The sequence below is a fragment of the Macaca nemestrina genome, chromosome 6 (genome assembly GCF_043159975.1).
Source record: "Macaca nemestrina isolate mMacNem1 chromosome 6, mMacNem.hap1, whole genome shotgun sequence".
Lineage (NCBI taxonomy): Eukaryota > Metazoa > Chordata > Mammalia > Primates > Cercopithecidae > Macaca > Macaca nemestrina.
Window position 1 is genome coordinate 22,381,150 of NC_092130.1, and position 13,215 is coordinate 22,394,364.

Here is a 13,215-nt window from a genome sequence, read left to right on the forward strand (position 1 = left end):
TTTCTCTTGAAATCTTCAGTAAAAATCCATTCTTGTTCAGTCCCAAAGACCTTAGGGAACGGTCTGAGCACCAGCCAGCCCCAGGAGGCCTGCCACATCTGGGTTCCAACTGTAAATATTTAAAGAACTCGAGGGCCGGGCATGGTGGCTCATGCCTGTAATCCCAGCACTTTGGGAGGCCGAGGCGGGCGGATCACGAGGTCAGGAGATCGAGACCATCCTGGCTAACACGGTGAAACCCCATCTCTACTAAAAATGCAAAAAATTAGCCGGGCGCGGTGGCGGGCGCCTGTAGTCCCAGCTACTAGAGAGGCTGAGGCAGGACAATGGCGTGAACCTGGGAGGCGGAGCTTGCAGTGAGCCGAGATGGCGCCACTGCACTCCAGCCTGGGCAACTGAGCGAGACTCCGTCTCAAAATAAAATAAAATAAAGAACTCGAGTTGTACAGGGTCCAGTGCACAAAGCCTGCTGCTTAATGCAGGGTTGTCGGTCTGGGGATGGGATTTTTTAATGGTGGCAAAATGGTCTAGATGTTCAAACTGTGGTGTTTTCATGAGGCGATACCAAATCAATGCTTTGTGTTCAAACCCCAAGCCCCTGCTTTCCAAAAATGGTGATGCCTAATCCTCATGCTAGCAGAACATAGTAGGTATAATTTTCCATTCTTCAAGAGAAACATCATTCTGGCTCAGTAAGGATAGAGAACTTTATCAAAGTCACCTCCACCGATGACAACAAGAATCAGAGCACCTGGTTCTCCACTGAAAGTCAGACACGACCCAAGAGGCCTGGGAACCACATTTGAGCATAGAGCTGAGCTTCATGAAGTTGATTTCCTGAAAGAACATTCCATCTACTTCTCCATCAGAAGATTGTTGAGACGTGATTGGGTAGCATTATTGTTTACATTGTAAAATTCCAGGCCACCAAGCTGAGTCAAGTTTCAAACCCAGCAGTAAAAACAATAGCAGAGCATTCTCAAAGGAGCTCTAGAAGACAGCTTCCTCCAAGGTGTATCACCAAGACGGTTCAACCACAGAAAGCTGAAGATAAGTAAACTATAATTTCTTGGAAAATCACCCAACTCATAAAAGACACAGTCCACCAGATTCAATAAACATTAGCATCCTTGTTATAATTTCCACGCAATTTGACATCCTAAAGAGCTCTACTCTTGGCCCGAGATGGATTGCCAGCAATTGCCACTCACTTTTATTTTGGGGCTAATGGGCAAAGGCATACTGTTCTGTGGCTTTTCCTTTCCGCAAACATGCTTATGCCTTGGTTAGTCAATTACCCCCATGACTCCTTTATCCATTTACAGTAATTTCTATTAAGGAAAGTTCCACCCCTTGCACTAATGGGAGCTTCGATGATCAACTCAAGGTCCCTAGCTACTATGTTTATCTACTATCCCTGCCAGACCTCCAAGACCTTTCTCAGCACTATAGAGAAAGGGATCTTTGAAGAGCATAATGGTTATTATTCCTTCCACACCCACCTCACTAACAGACAGAAATCAGCATGGGTGACAGCCAGCAAATCAACACTGGGAACAATTGCTACAGTTGTCACTGTCGGGCATAACATGTACAGACACACATGTGCCACAACGGGATTTTGCTTACCAGCAACCCTGTATTACTTATATTTTTCACTGTTAATATTTTTCACTAGTTGTCCCAGAGTAAAACCAGAGATGCCCACTCTTAATTGCACAATGATGAAAGATTTCATTATCATAATGAATTACACGTGCAACCCTTTCTCAGTGGCACAACCCCAGCTCCTGACAACCAGAGAAGCAATAGGGAGAAAAACCAAAAACATAAGTCAAATACAAAATTGGAAGGAAAAGACAATAGAGAATTATATCGATGTTTAATGCAATGGATATGGTTGGTGACGAGAGCCCTATTCAAGCCAGGCTTCCAGAAAACAGCAAGAAAAGTGCTAAGACAGATTTTAAACAGAGTCCTCTCCTTGCTACTCCTTGTGGCCCACAGAGCAGCAGTAATGGTGTCACTTGTTAGAAATGCAGAATTTCCGGCCTCACCCAGACCTACTGAATCAGAATTTGCGTTTTAACAAACATGCGGATAATGTGTGGGTACATTAAAGTTTGAGAAGCACAGCTCTAGCTCATTGGGATATGAGAAAACAGAAGTCTCTTACGGATGGAAGACCAGTTCAAACAGAGTTCATATAGAATGAACCTAGCGGAGAATATTAAGAAAAGAAGGAAGGCTGGCCGGGTGCGGTGGCTCATGCCTGTAATCCCAGCACTTTGAGAGGCTCAGGTGGGTGGATCACTTGAAGCCAGGAGTTCGAGACCAGCCTAGCCAACATGGCAAAACCCCATTTCTACTAAAAATACAAAAATCAGCCAGGCGTGGTGGCAGATACCTATAATTCCAGCTACTCTAGAGGCTGAGGCTGGAGAATCACTTGAACCCAGGAGGCGGAGAGCCAAGATCACACCACTACACTCCAGCCTGGACGACAGAGTGAGACTCTGTCTCAATTTAAAAAAAAAAAAAAAAAAAGAAAGGAAAATATTTTAATAATAATAAAAACATCAGAGAAGAACAATAAGTCTAGATAATTCCGATTCATTGATCACCCTACAATCATTATTGACCATCTTCTATGTGTAGGCAGGATTCTAGGTGCTATGGAAACAACAATGAACAAAAAAGACAAAATTACCTGTTTTCATGGAGCTTACATTCTACTATGGGGAGACAAATAGTAAACAATAAATATAAGAATGAATCATGTGGTATGTTAGATGGTGATGAGTGCTATGGAAAATAACAGATAGGAGTGATGAATGAATCATGTGGTGTGTTAGATGGTGATGAGTGCTATGGAAAATAACAGATAGGAGTAATGAAGGCAATCGGGAAGGGTTTGCAATTTTAAGTGGAAAGGTCAAGGTAGGTCTCATTTCAGCAAAGACTTAGCAGAAAAGAAGAAGTGAGCCTTGCAGATTTCTGAGAGAAGAGCATTCCAGGTGTGACTGGCATTTTGAGGAACAGAGAGGAAGTTTGTGTGTCTGAAGCAGAATGATAGAACAGAAGAGTAGAAGGAAAGGTCAGCCAGGAAATAGGAGTGTAGATTAGGTAAGGCCTTGTAAGCTATTATAAAAACTTGAGCTTCTCCTGGGTCAGATGGGATATCAATGGGGAATTTTGAGCAGAAATGTGACACAACCTAATTTATATGTTTCAACAGGACAACTCTAGCTGCTGTTTGAGAATAGGCTCTTTAGGGTAAGGAAGACTGGAAGCAGAGAGATCAATTGGTAGATTTTTGCAATAATGTAAGTAAGAAATGACAACAGCTTGTACCAGGGTGGTCGAAGTGGAAGTGGTGAGAAGTGGTCAGATTCTAGATAGGTTTTGAAGATAGTGTCATCAAGATTTGCTGATGTTTTGAATGTAGGGTATGGCATAAAGAAAGAAATCAAGGATGATACCAATGTTTATGGCTAAGCAACTGGAAGATTGGGGAATATATACATGTAGCAAGTTTATGGGAGGAAGATCAACAGTTCATTTTGTACACATTGGGTTTGAGAAGTCTATTAGATAACCAGATGAGGATGCCAAATAGAAGACTTCAGAGGTGAGGTCCTGAGCAGGAGATATAAACTTGGGAGTTGATGGCACATGAAGGTACTTTAAGGCCATGAGATTGAACAAGAATCCCTAGAGGAGAAGTAGAGATTGATAAGAGGGCCAAAGATAGCCCGAGGCCATCCAAGAAGAGGTTCTGGAGAGGAATGACTGGAAGAGGTTGACAAGGAACAACCAATGAGATAGGAAGAGAGCCAAGACCTAGCCAAGCAGGAAGAATCATTTTATTTGTCCACTTTATGGCAAGATAAAATGTTGAAGAATTAATCAGTGAAGTGTTTCATTTTATTTTTGTTTCTCTGTGTCAGAAGGTTGATGTTTTCCCCTTTTTTACTCTTCTGTTCAAACAAGACCTTAACCTTTACTGTCTAAGGGAAGGATGGTGACAGAAGAAACACTATGAGAAATAAAGTTCACCTTTAACTTTCCAAAAGCAAAGATCCTGACATAAACAAATGTTTGGGGAGGGGTGTATTCTTTGGTTGCTTTTTTATTGACACAAAGAGAGAAGAAAAACTTCTCTGTGCTGGGGCAGGGTGAAGAGTTAGAAGGGATGCAAGAAATATGGAAGCTTCTGAAGAGTTTGAGTCCCAGTTCCATAATTGGGGGAGGCACTTGAGTTTTATGGCCTTAGATTCCCCATCTCTGGGAAGCAACACTGCATTCAGTCCCTCCCTGCATTCAGGCTGGGCAATAGAGGAAGACTTCGTCAAAAAAACAAACAAATAAAAAATAAGTAATAAATGGGCATCATAACGGAATGTACCATAGACACTGTCAGAATAGGCTGTTATGTTGCAATAACAATCCCAAAATTTCAGTGGCTTAAAACAACAAAAGTATATTTCATACCCATGTTACATGTACATCATGAGTGGGTGGTAGAACTCTGTTCGTTGTAATCCCTCAGAGACCCAAGCTGATGGAGTAGCTGCCATCTTGAACACTGCTACTTACTGTGCAGAGAGAAAGAGCTCTTGAGGGGGTCACCAGCAACTAAATGTTTAGTCCATGGATGGCTAAGTGTTAACAGCTCAGTGAAGGGTCAGGGTGACAGCCTCCTGCACCTGCCCTTTTTGACACCCGCGTTCTTGTTCAGTTTCTGGGAAGAAACGGGTCACATGAACTATTTGAAGGGCAGTGTATGCAGAGGATTTTACTGGGCAATAAAAGTGACTCTCAGCGGGATGGGGAATTAGAAAGGAGATGGTGTGGGAAGAAGACCTTTACCTGAAGCTGCACCATCTGAAGTTAGCCACGTCTATCCATAGTCTTCAACACTCAGCAGCGCGTATCACTGATCGCTTGCATCAGCCTCGTTTTATCACTCGGCCAGCTGAAGTATTTTTATGTGCACAGGATAGGGGTGTAGCAGGCCAAACAGGCAATCATTTGGGTGGAAAAATGAAGTCAGCTGTCTTTACTTAGGGCCGAGGTTCCAGCCTTAAGGGTGGAGTTTAGCCTGGAGCCCAGCCCTTCTGTATCAGGGTCAGCTGTTTTCACTTAGTGCTGAGGTTCCAGGCTTGAGGGTGGGGTTCAGCCAGGAGCCCAGCCTTTCCGTATTAGCTTCAATTAATAATAACAGGGCCAAATCCTACCTTGAACCCAGAAGAGTGAGAACTGGACATATTTAGCAAACGGCACTATTGACAAAACATCTTCTTGGGACAAAATTAATACAAACAGCTCAGGAGAAGTCATCAAAAGAGAGTGATAAACCGGATAGATGAATATCTCAGCAGAAGCTTGAGACACAATGATGAAAGAGAGATTGTTCAGAAGCGTGCATTCTTCACATTAGAGAATGTTTTTTCTCATGGTCTTCTTGAAGATCTACCTCTTTTCTTTTAATGACATTCTATTATCACATTGTATGAATCTACCAAACATATTTTATGATCCCCCTTCAAAATGATATTAGGATGCTAATTTTTTAATCTTGTTGCATACCAAGGGTTCTAATTTTCTACCATTACATACAAGGTCTTGATGGACCTCTTTTAAGTGTATACTATGAATACACAGAAGTTTTTCTGTTGGATAGCTTCCTGAAGTAGCTTGCTATATCACACTTTTTCCTTTGACCCTTCAAGTCTTGGCATAGTAATTGTAGAATACAAACAAATTGAGAGATATATCACCTTTTGTGATTAGAAGCATTAATATTGTTAAAATGTCCATTCTTCCCAAAGTAATCTACAGATTCAACACAATTGCTATCAAAATTCCAACAGCATTTTTCATAGAAATAGAAAAAACAGACCGGGTATGGTGGCTCATACCTGTAATCCCAGAACTTAGGGAGGCTGAGGTGGGTGGATCACCTGAGGTCAGGAGTTCGAGACCAGTCTGATCCACATGGAGAAACCCCATCTCTACTAAAAATACAAAATTAGCCAGGGGTGGTGGCACATCCAAGCTACTCGGGAGGCTGAGGCAGGAGAATCACTTGGACCCCGGGAGGCGGAGGTTGTGGTGAGCCAAAATTGCACCATTGCACTCCAGCCTGGGCAACAAGAGCAAAACTCCATCTCAAAAAAAAAAGAAAAAACAGTCATAAAATTTGTATAAAACCACAACAGACTCTGAATAGCCAAAGCAATCTTAACAAAAAGCAAAGCTAGAGGCATTACACTTCTTGATTTCAACTATATTACAAAACTGCAGTAGTCGAAACAGTATGTTACTGGCATACAACAACAGACATATAAACCAATGAAACAGAATAGAGAGCCCAGAAATAAATCTAAGCATATATGGCCAGCTGATCTTTGAAAAGGATGCCAAGATTGCACAATGGGGACAGGAAAGTCTCTTCAATAAATGGTGTCAGGAAAACTGGATATCTACAGGCAAAAAAATAAAATTGGACCCTTATTTTACACCATATGCAAAAATTAATTTAAAATAGATTAAAAACTTAAATGTAAAAATCTGAAACTGTAAAACTCCTAGAAGAAAACATAGGGCAAAAGCTCCTTGACATTTGGTCTTGGCAACAATTGTTTGGATATAACACTAAAAGCACAGGTAAGCAAGCAACAATGAACAAGCAGCACTACATCACACTAAAAAGCTTCTGCACAGCAAAGGAAACAATGAAATGAGAAGCACCCAGAAGAGTGGGTGCTTCTGCAGCAACCTATGGAATGGGAGAAAGTATTTGGAAATAGTGTATCTGATAAGGGGTTAAGATCCAAAATATATAAGGAACTCACACGACTCAACAGCAAAAAAAAAAAAAAAAAAAAAAAACAAAAACCACCAAATAACCTGATTTTAAAATGGGCAAGGTTCTGAGTAGACATTTTTCCAAAGAAGACATACAAATGGCCAACAAGTATATGAAAAGGTGCTTACCATCACTAATCATCAGGGAAATGCAAATCAAAAACACAATGAACTATCACCTTCCACCTGTTAGGATTTGATAGTAGCTATTATCAAAAAGGCAACAGATAATAAGGCAAGGGTGTGGAAAAAGAGAATTTCTGTACATTGTTGATGGGAATGTAAATGGGGAGAGCCATTACAGAAAACAGTATAGAAGTTCCTCAAAATTTGAAAAACAGACATGCCACAGGATTCAGCAATCCCACTTTGTTATATATCCAAAGGAAATGAAATCGGTATCTCAAAGAGATATCTGCACCTTCAATCTAAGTGTCTATCAACAGATGAAGAAAATGTGATACATAAAATATTTCATTGTGTGTATATATACACACATATACACATATATAATATGTATATTATAATATATATGCAATGGATTATTATTCAGCCATAAAAAAATAAGGAAATCCTGTCATTTGTGACAACATAAATAAACCTGGAGGACATTATGCTAAGTACAATTAGTCAAACACAGAAAGACAAATACCGGATGATCTCACTTACATGTAGAATGTAAAAAGGTCAAAATCACAGATGCAAAGAGTGCAATGGTGGTGACCAGGGCTGGGGAATGAGAGAAATGGGGAGATGTTGGTCAAAGGGTACAAATTTTAAGTTATAAAACAAGTTGAAGATTTAATGTACAGCATGGGTGGTAATAGGTGTGTTTAATTAATTTGATGGTTATAATCATTACACAATGTATAATCAAATTATACTGTACACCTTAAATATATAAAATCTTTGTCAATTATGTATTTAAAATGAATAAAAGACATGCATGTTTTAAACATGCTTTTTTTAAAAATTTAAGACATTTTTAAAGAGAATACTTTAAACATTTTGCATGCTTTTTTATTTTTACATTTCAATGAGACTTCTGTCTAAAATCAATTTTTAAAAATTTAAAGCTCTAATTCTATTTTGTAGATGTATATTATACTCACTCGAGTTTATTAAAAGGCTGCTGAGAGCTTTCCCATCAACAACTTGGCAATTGTAATGTGTTCTCATTATTAATAAAAATCTGTATTTTAAGGAACAAATGTTCAAACTGGCTTTTGAAAGGGTCCCCAGAGAACTGCTGTGGATAGCCACTGATGTGAGGAAAAAACCAACATTCACCATGTAAAATTATCATCTGCATATCCACAGGGTCCCTTTTCCGAGGGTGTTTAGGGACTAAAGTCTTGGACCCTGGTTGGTGTAGGGACCAGCAAGAAAGATGACTTCCTCCATTTCTCCCCGAGACCCACCCTGTCTGATGTGGGTGCCAGTTAATGACAAATGAGCCCAACGGGTCTGTGTTTAATGGGATCAATGTGGGCTATCTCCTATTAAAACGCTTATTAAATGTGAATTTTTTGGTCATTTAATAACTAAAGGGAAGTATGTACTTCCAGATTATGAACAGAACTTCAAAAGCACTCAGCCCTCACCAACTAGATTTTCGTAAAACGCTTATAAGGTTAGTCAGTGATGGCTGTGAGAAGGCCAAAAAATGTTGTACTTGGGGAAATTTGTGATTTATGAACTTGGAGGATGAGAGGAACTTCCACATATTTAAGAATGCAGCCTCCAGATTAGCTGGAACTACAGATGCACGCCACCATGCCCAGCTAATTTTTACTTTTTTTTGTAGAGATGAGGTCTTGCCATGTTGCCCAGGCTGGTCTCAAATTCCTGGACTCAACTAATCCTCATGCCTTAGCCTCAGGATTACAGCATAAGCCACTACACCTAGCCCTTAATGAATATTTTTAAAAGGCAAAATTACTTATGATATTTGGAGATCATATACATAGTAAGAAATTGCCCTCACGGGAGCAAGACTATTTCAACAAGATGGAGGAGAAAAAAAGAAACAGAGATGGAGCGAAAACAAAGTAGCATTTAACAGGAGCAATGAGACATCCTATATTTAGGTTTTAACAAAGGTATTGAATAAGGTAAAGCTGGTTTAAGAACTGTACTTTTTTTTTAATGTATTAGGACTTAAATACATTTGGCCAGGGGCACACAATTCAACCCATAATAGAGGTGTGTGTAGAATAAATTCCAAAGTAAACTTGCACACAGCAAAGTTTCCACTGTTAGGTTTTAACAGTAAGCCTCTATAACATCAATAGATGCGAAGAGATACATTTGTTCATATGATCCTTAATGTTTGCTAGATTTTAATCTAAATTTTACTTGTTCCAACCCACACATACATACAATGAAACTCTGAAAACCTTTGGAAAGGAACTTGGCCAGCTGCTTTCTGTCTTTCTGAGTTGGATCATTTTCTATGGTGACCCCACTGACCAGCTTCACTCTTCTATCCTTGGGCTTCTTTTTCTTTTCTTTTTTTTCACCCAGGCTTGAGTGCAGTGGCACGATCTCAGCGTACAGCAGTCTCCACATCCTGGTTCCAGTGATTCTCCTGCCTCAGCCTCCTGTGTAGCTGGGATTACAGGTGCCCACTGTTACATGTGGCTAATTTTTTATATTTTTAGTAGAGATGGGATTTCGCCATGTTGGCTAGACTGGTCTTGAACTCCTGACGTCAGGTGATCTGCTCACCTCGGTCTCTGAAAGTGCTGGGATTGCAGACGTGAGCCACAGCGCCCAGCCCCTTGGATATGTTTCTAGGGAGGTCAGTTTCTAAAGTCACCAGGTAAGTACCTGCAGTGACATGTAACTATCTTGGCCTCTCTACTTAATAGTGACAGGCCTCAGTCACGTCATATATAAGATGGAGGTAATAAGAGCACTCCCAACAAGGTCATTGTGCAGAAATGAGGTTATACCAGCAAAACTTGCACCAAGAACAAATGCTGGCCTCTTAGAAATGCTCAACACATGGCAGCTGTGTTCATTGTTAGTATTGAAACATTGCAAGCTCTCATGCAAAAATGAGTTAGTAAATTCCATGATGAATTTTATAGTGATTTTAAGTGATTTCTTACTTACAGAAGTAAGCAATTAGAGTGATGAATGAGTGGTTCGGTCTACTTTACAGAGAGTTCCCCATTCACAGATACTTGGTAGCAGTGACTACGTCCATCTGTCAGGGATGCCACCAGGTGTTTCCTGTCATCTGAATGTGGGGAGATAGTATCTACCTCAGAGTTATTGTAAAGATTAATAAAATCACAAAGGAAACGTGCTTCACATATAGGGAGGTGTTCAAGGGGTGTTATTACTATGGTAACTATTTCTGTTGTTAAGTCACCGGTAGAGAAGTTTCTTGCCCAGGATAGAATGATCAACCTGATGACTCCCTTCCAATTCACAGCCAGCGTGGCTTTATAAGATGACCTACTGCTGAGGATATATATTTCTGTTTACCTAAGAATATCTATCTCATTAACATTTCAGGAAGAGATGGAGTCTAGAGGCCTAAGGGCTGGGATTTTGACAATTCATAAACATACGTTTTCTGGGATATTCATTGCAGCAATGTTTATAAAAGGTTAAGACTAAGAAATAAGCAAAACATATAAAGTTAGAGAACTGCATAAAAAACAATCACAGTCAGCCAGCCAGGTTTGAGCTCTATTCAGCCTTTGGCAAGTTACTTAATCACTCTCAGCCACATGTGCCTCTTATTCACAGAGCAGTTGTGATTTCGTAGTAAAGCAGGTAAAGCACTTATACAGCACCCAACACAGAAGTCTTGCATGATGGTGATAGTGATGATGGTGATAACGGTGGTAGCAATACCGTCATCGTGAAAAACAATACTGTAGGTCTTACTTTTCTTGCTTAAAAAAAAAAAAATAGCATACGTAATGTTTAAAAGCATGTCATACCACAGGGAAACTGGACAATACCTTGACCCAGTGATGAAAATTACCACCATCAATGGACATTGTGTACCCACAGATGTGATTTCCTGAGACAGACACAATGTCCTGGCCCAGTAGCATTCTGACCAGGAAGACCTAACCTGAACATAGCCAAGAGAAAACTTAAGATAAACCCAAATCGAGGAACATTCTATAAGATACATAGCCTTTATTCTTCCAAAATGTCAATGTCATCAAAGGCAAAGAAAGGCTAAAGAACAGTTCCAATGAAAAGAGACCAACAAGACATGACAACCAAATGTGATGCATGACCTTGGACTAGATCCTGGACTAGGGGTTAAAAAAGTATAAGGGACATTATTGGGACAATTGACAATACTGGAATATGAACCGTAGATACAAGTATTGTTACCAATTAACTTTCCTCCATTTAGTTACTACGGCTGTGTAGGAAAATATCCTTGTTCTCAGGAAACGGATATTGAAGTATGAAGTAAAGGTGCCTTAGCCATGCAGCCTACTGTCAGATGGCCTAAAAATTAATGATTTTATATATATATATGTATACAAGTATATACACATACAGATATATATATATACACACACACATATATAGAGCAAATCAGAGAGAGAGAATTATAAAGCATATGTGGCAAGAGGTTAAAAATTAGTCAATTCGGAAAAAGGGCATTTGGTATTTTCTTTTAAGATGGGGTCTCCCTCTGTCACCCAGGGTGGAGTGCAGTAGTGAGATCTCAGCTTACTGCAACCTCCGCCTCCCAGATTCAAGCGATTCTCCTGCCTCAGCCTCCCAAGTAGCTAGGATTACAGGTGTCCACCACCACGCCCCATTAATTTTTTGTATTTTTAGTAGAGACAGGGTTTCACCATGTTGGCCAGACTGGTCTCAAACTCCTGACCCCAGGTGAGCCACCTGCCTAGGCCTCCCAAACTGCTGGGATTATAGGCATGAGCCACCATGCCCAGCTGGGTATTTTCTTTCTTTTTGAGACGGAGTTTTGCTCTTATTGCCAAGGCTACAGTGCAGTGGCAATCTCAGCTAACTGCAACCTCCGCCTTCCGGTTTCAAGCAATTCTCCTGTCACAGCCTTCCAAGTCACTGAGATTACAGGCACCAACCACCACGCCCAGCTAATTTTTTTGTATTTTTAGTAAAGACGGGGTTTCACCATGTTGGTCAGGCTGGTCTGGAACTGCTGACCTCGTGATCCACCCGCCTCAGCCTCTCAAAGTGCTGGGATTACAGGCGTGAGCCACCAAGCCCGGCCCAGCTGCGTATTTTCTATACTAGTAATACTCCTGCCAGTTTGAAGTTATTTCAAAGTAAATAATTCCAAAAAATCTATACAGAGGAAAAAGCAGTGGAAGTAGAGATGAAATAAGATGAGTCATCAAATTATTATTGAATCTGAGTGATTGGCACGTGTGGTTGTAGTGCTAAAAACTAAACATTCACACTGTGGTTGCGTCATTGAAGCCATGCCTGCAACCTGACCCTTGATAGCAAGGCCACCACAAAGGAACCCAATCCGGTAGTCCCCTTGCTGATCCTCTTCTGTCCAGGCCTCTCAGGTGCTGGAGACAGTAAAGTTGATTGTTTCACTCAAAACAAGGGTTCATCAAACTCTCCTGCCTACTTTTGTATGTAAAACGTGAATCATGAAGCACTGTATTGGTCTGTTCTCACACTGCCAGGACGAAATATCTGCGACCGGGTAATTTATAAAGGAAAAAGGTTTAATTGACTCACAGTTCCACATTGCTGGGGAAGCGTCAGGAAACTTACAATCATGGCGGAGGGCAAAGGAGAAGCAGAAACCTTCCTCACAGGGCAACAAGACAGAGTGAATGCAAGCAGAGGAAATACCAGACACTTATAAAACCATCAGATCTCGTGAGAACTCACTCACTATCACGAGAACAGCATGGGGGAACCGCCCCCATGATTCAATTACCTCCACCTGTCCCAAACTTGACCATTCAGGATGAGATTTCAGTGGGGACACAAAGCCTAATCATGTCAAGCGCCATAAATAAAATGATTGTTTTGTAAAATGTGGATGTGCTTATATGTGTGTTTGTGACATGTATGTGCACATCTGTGTATATGCATAAGATCATGTGCGTGATTATTGTGTATGTGTGCACTTGTGCGTATGTGAGCAAGAGTGCATATCTGTACAAAAGACTATTTACCAAAGGGTTTGAAGTGCCTCTTTCTCAGCAAGGTGGGGTAGGATAGTGGTGAAGAGCACGGTTTTAGAGTCGGATTGCCTGAGTTCAAATTCAAGCTCTTCCAACTCTTAGGTGGAGTTGGACATTCATCTTAAGAAATTTACTTAACCCCTTTGTGCCTCAACTT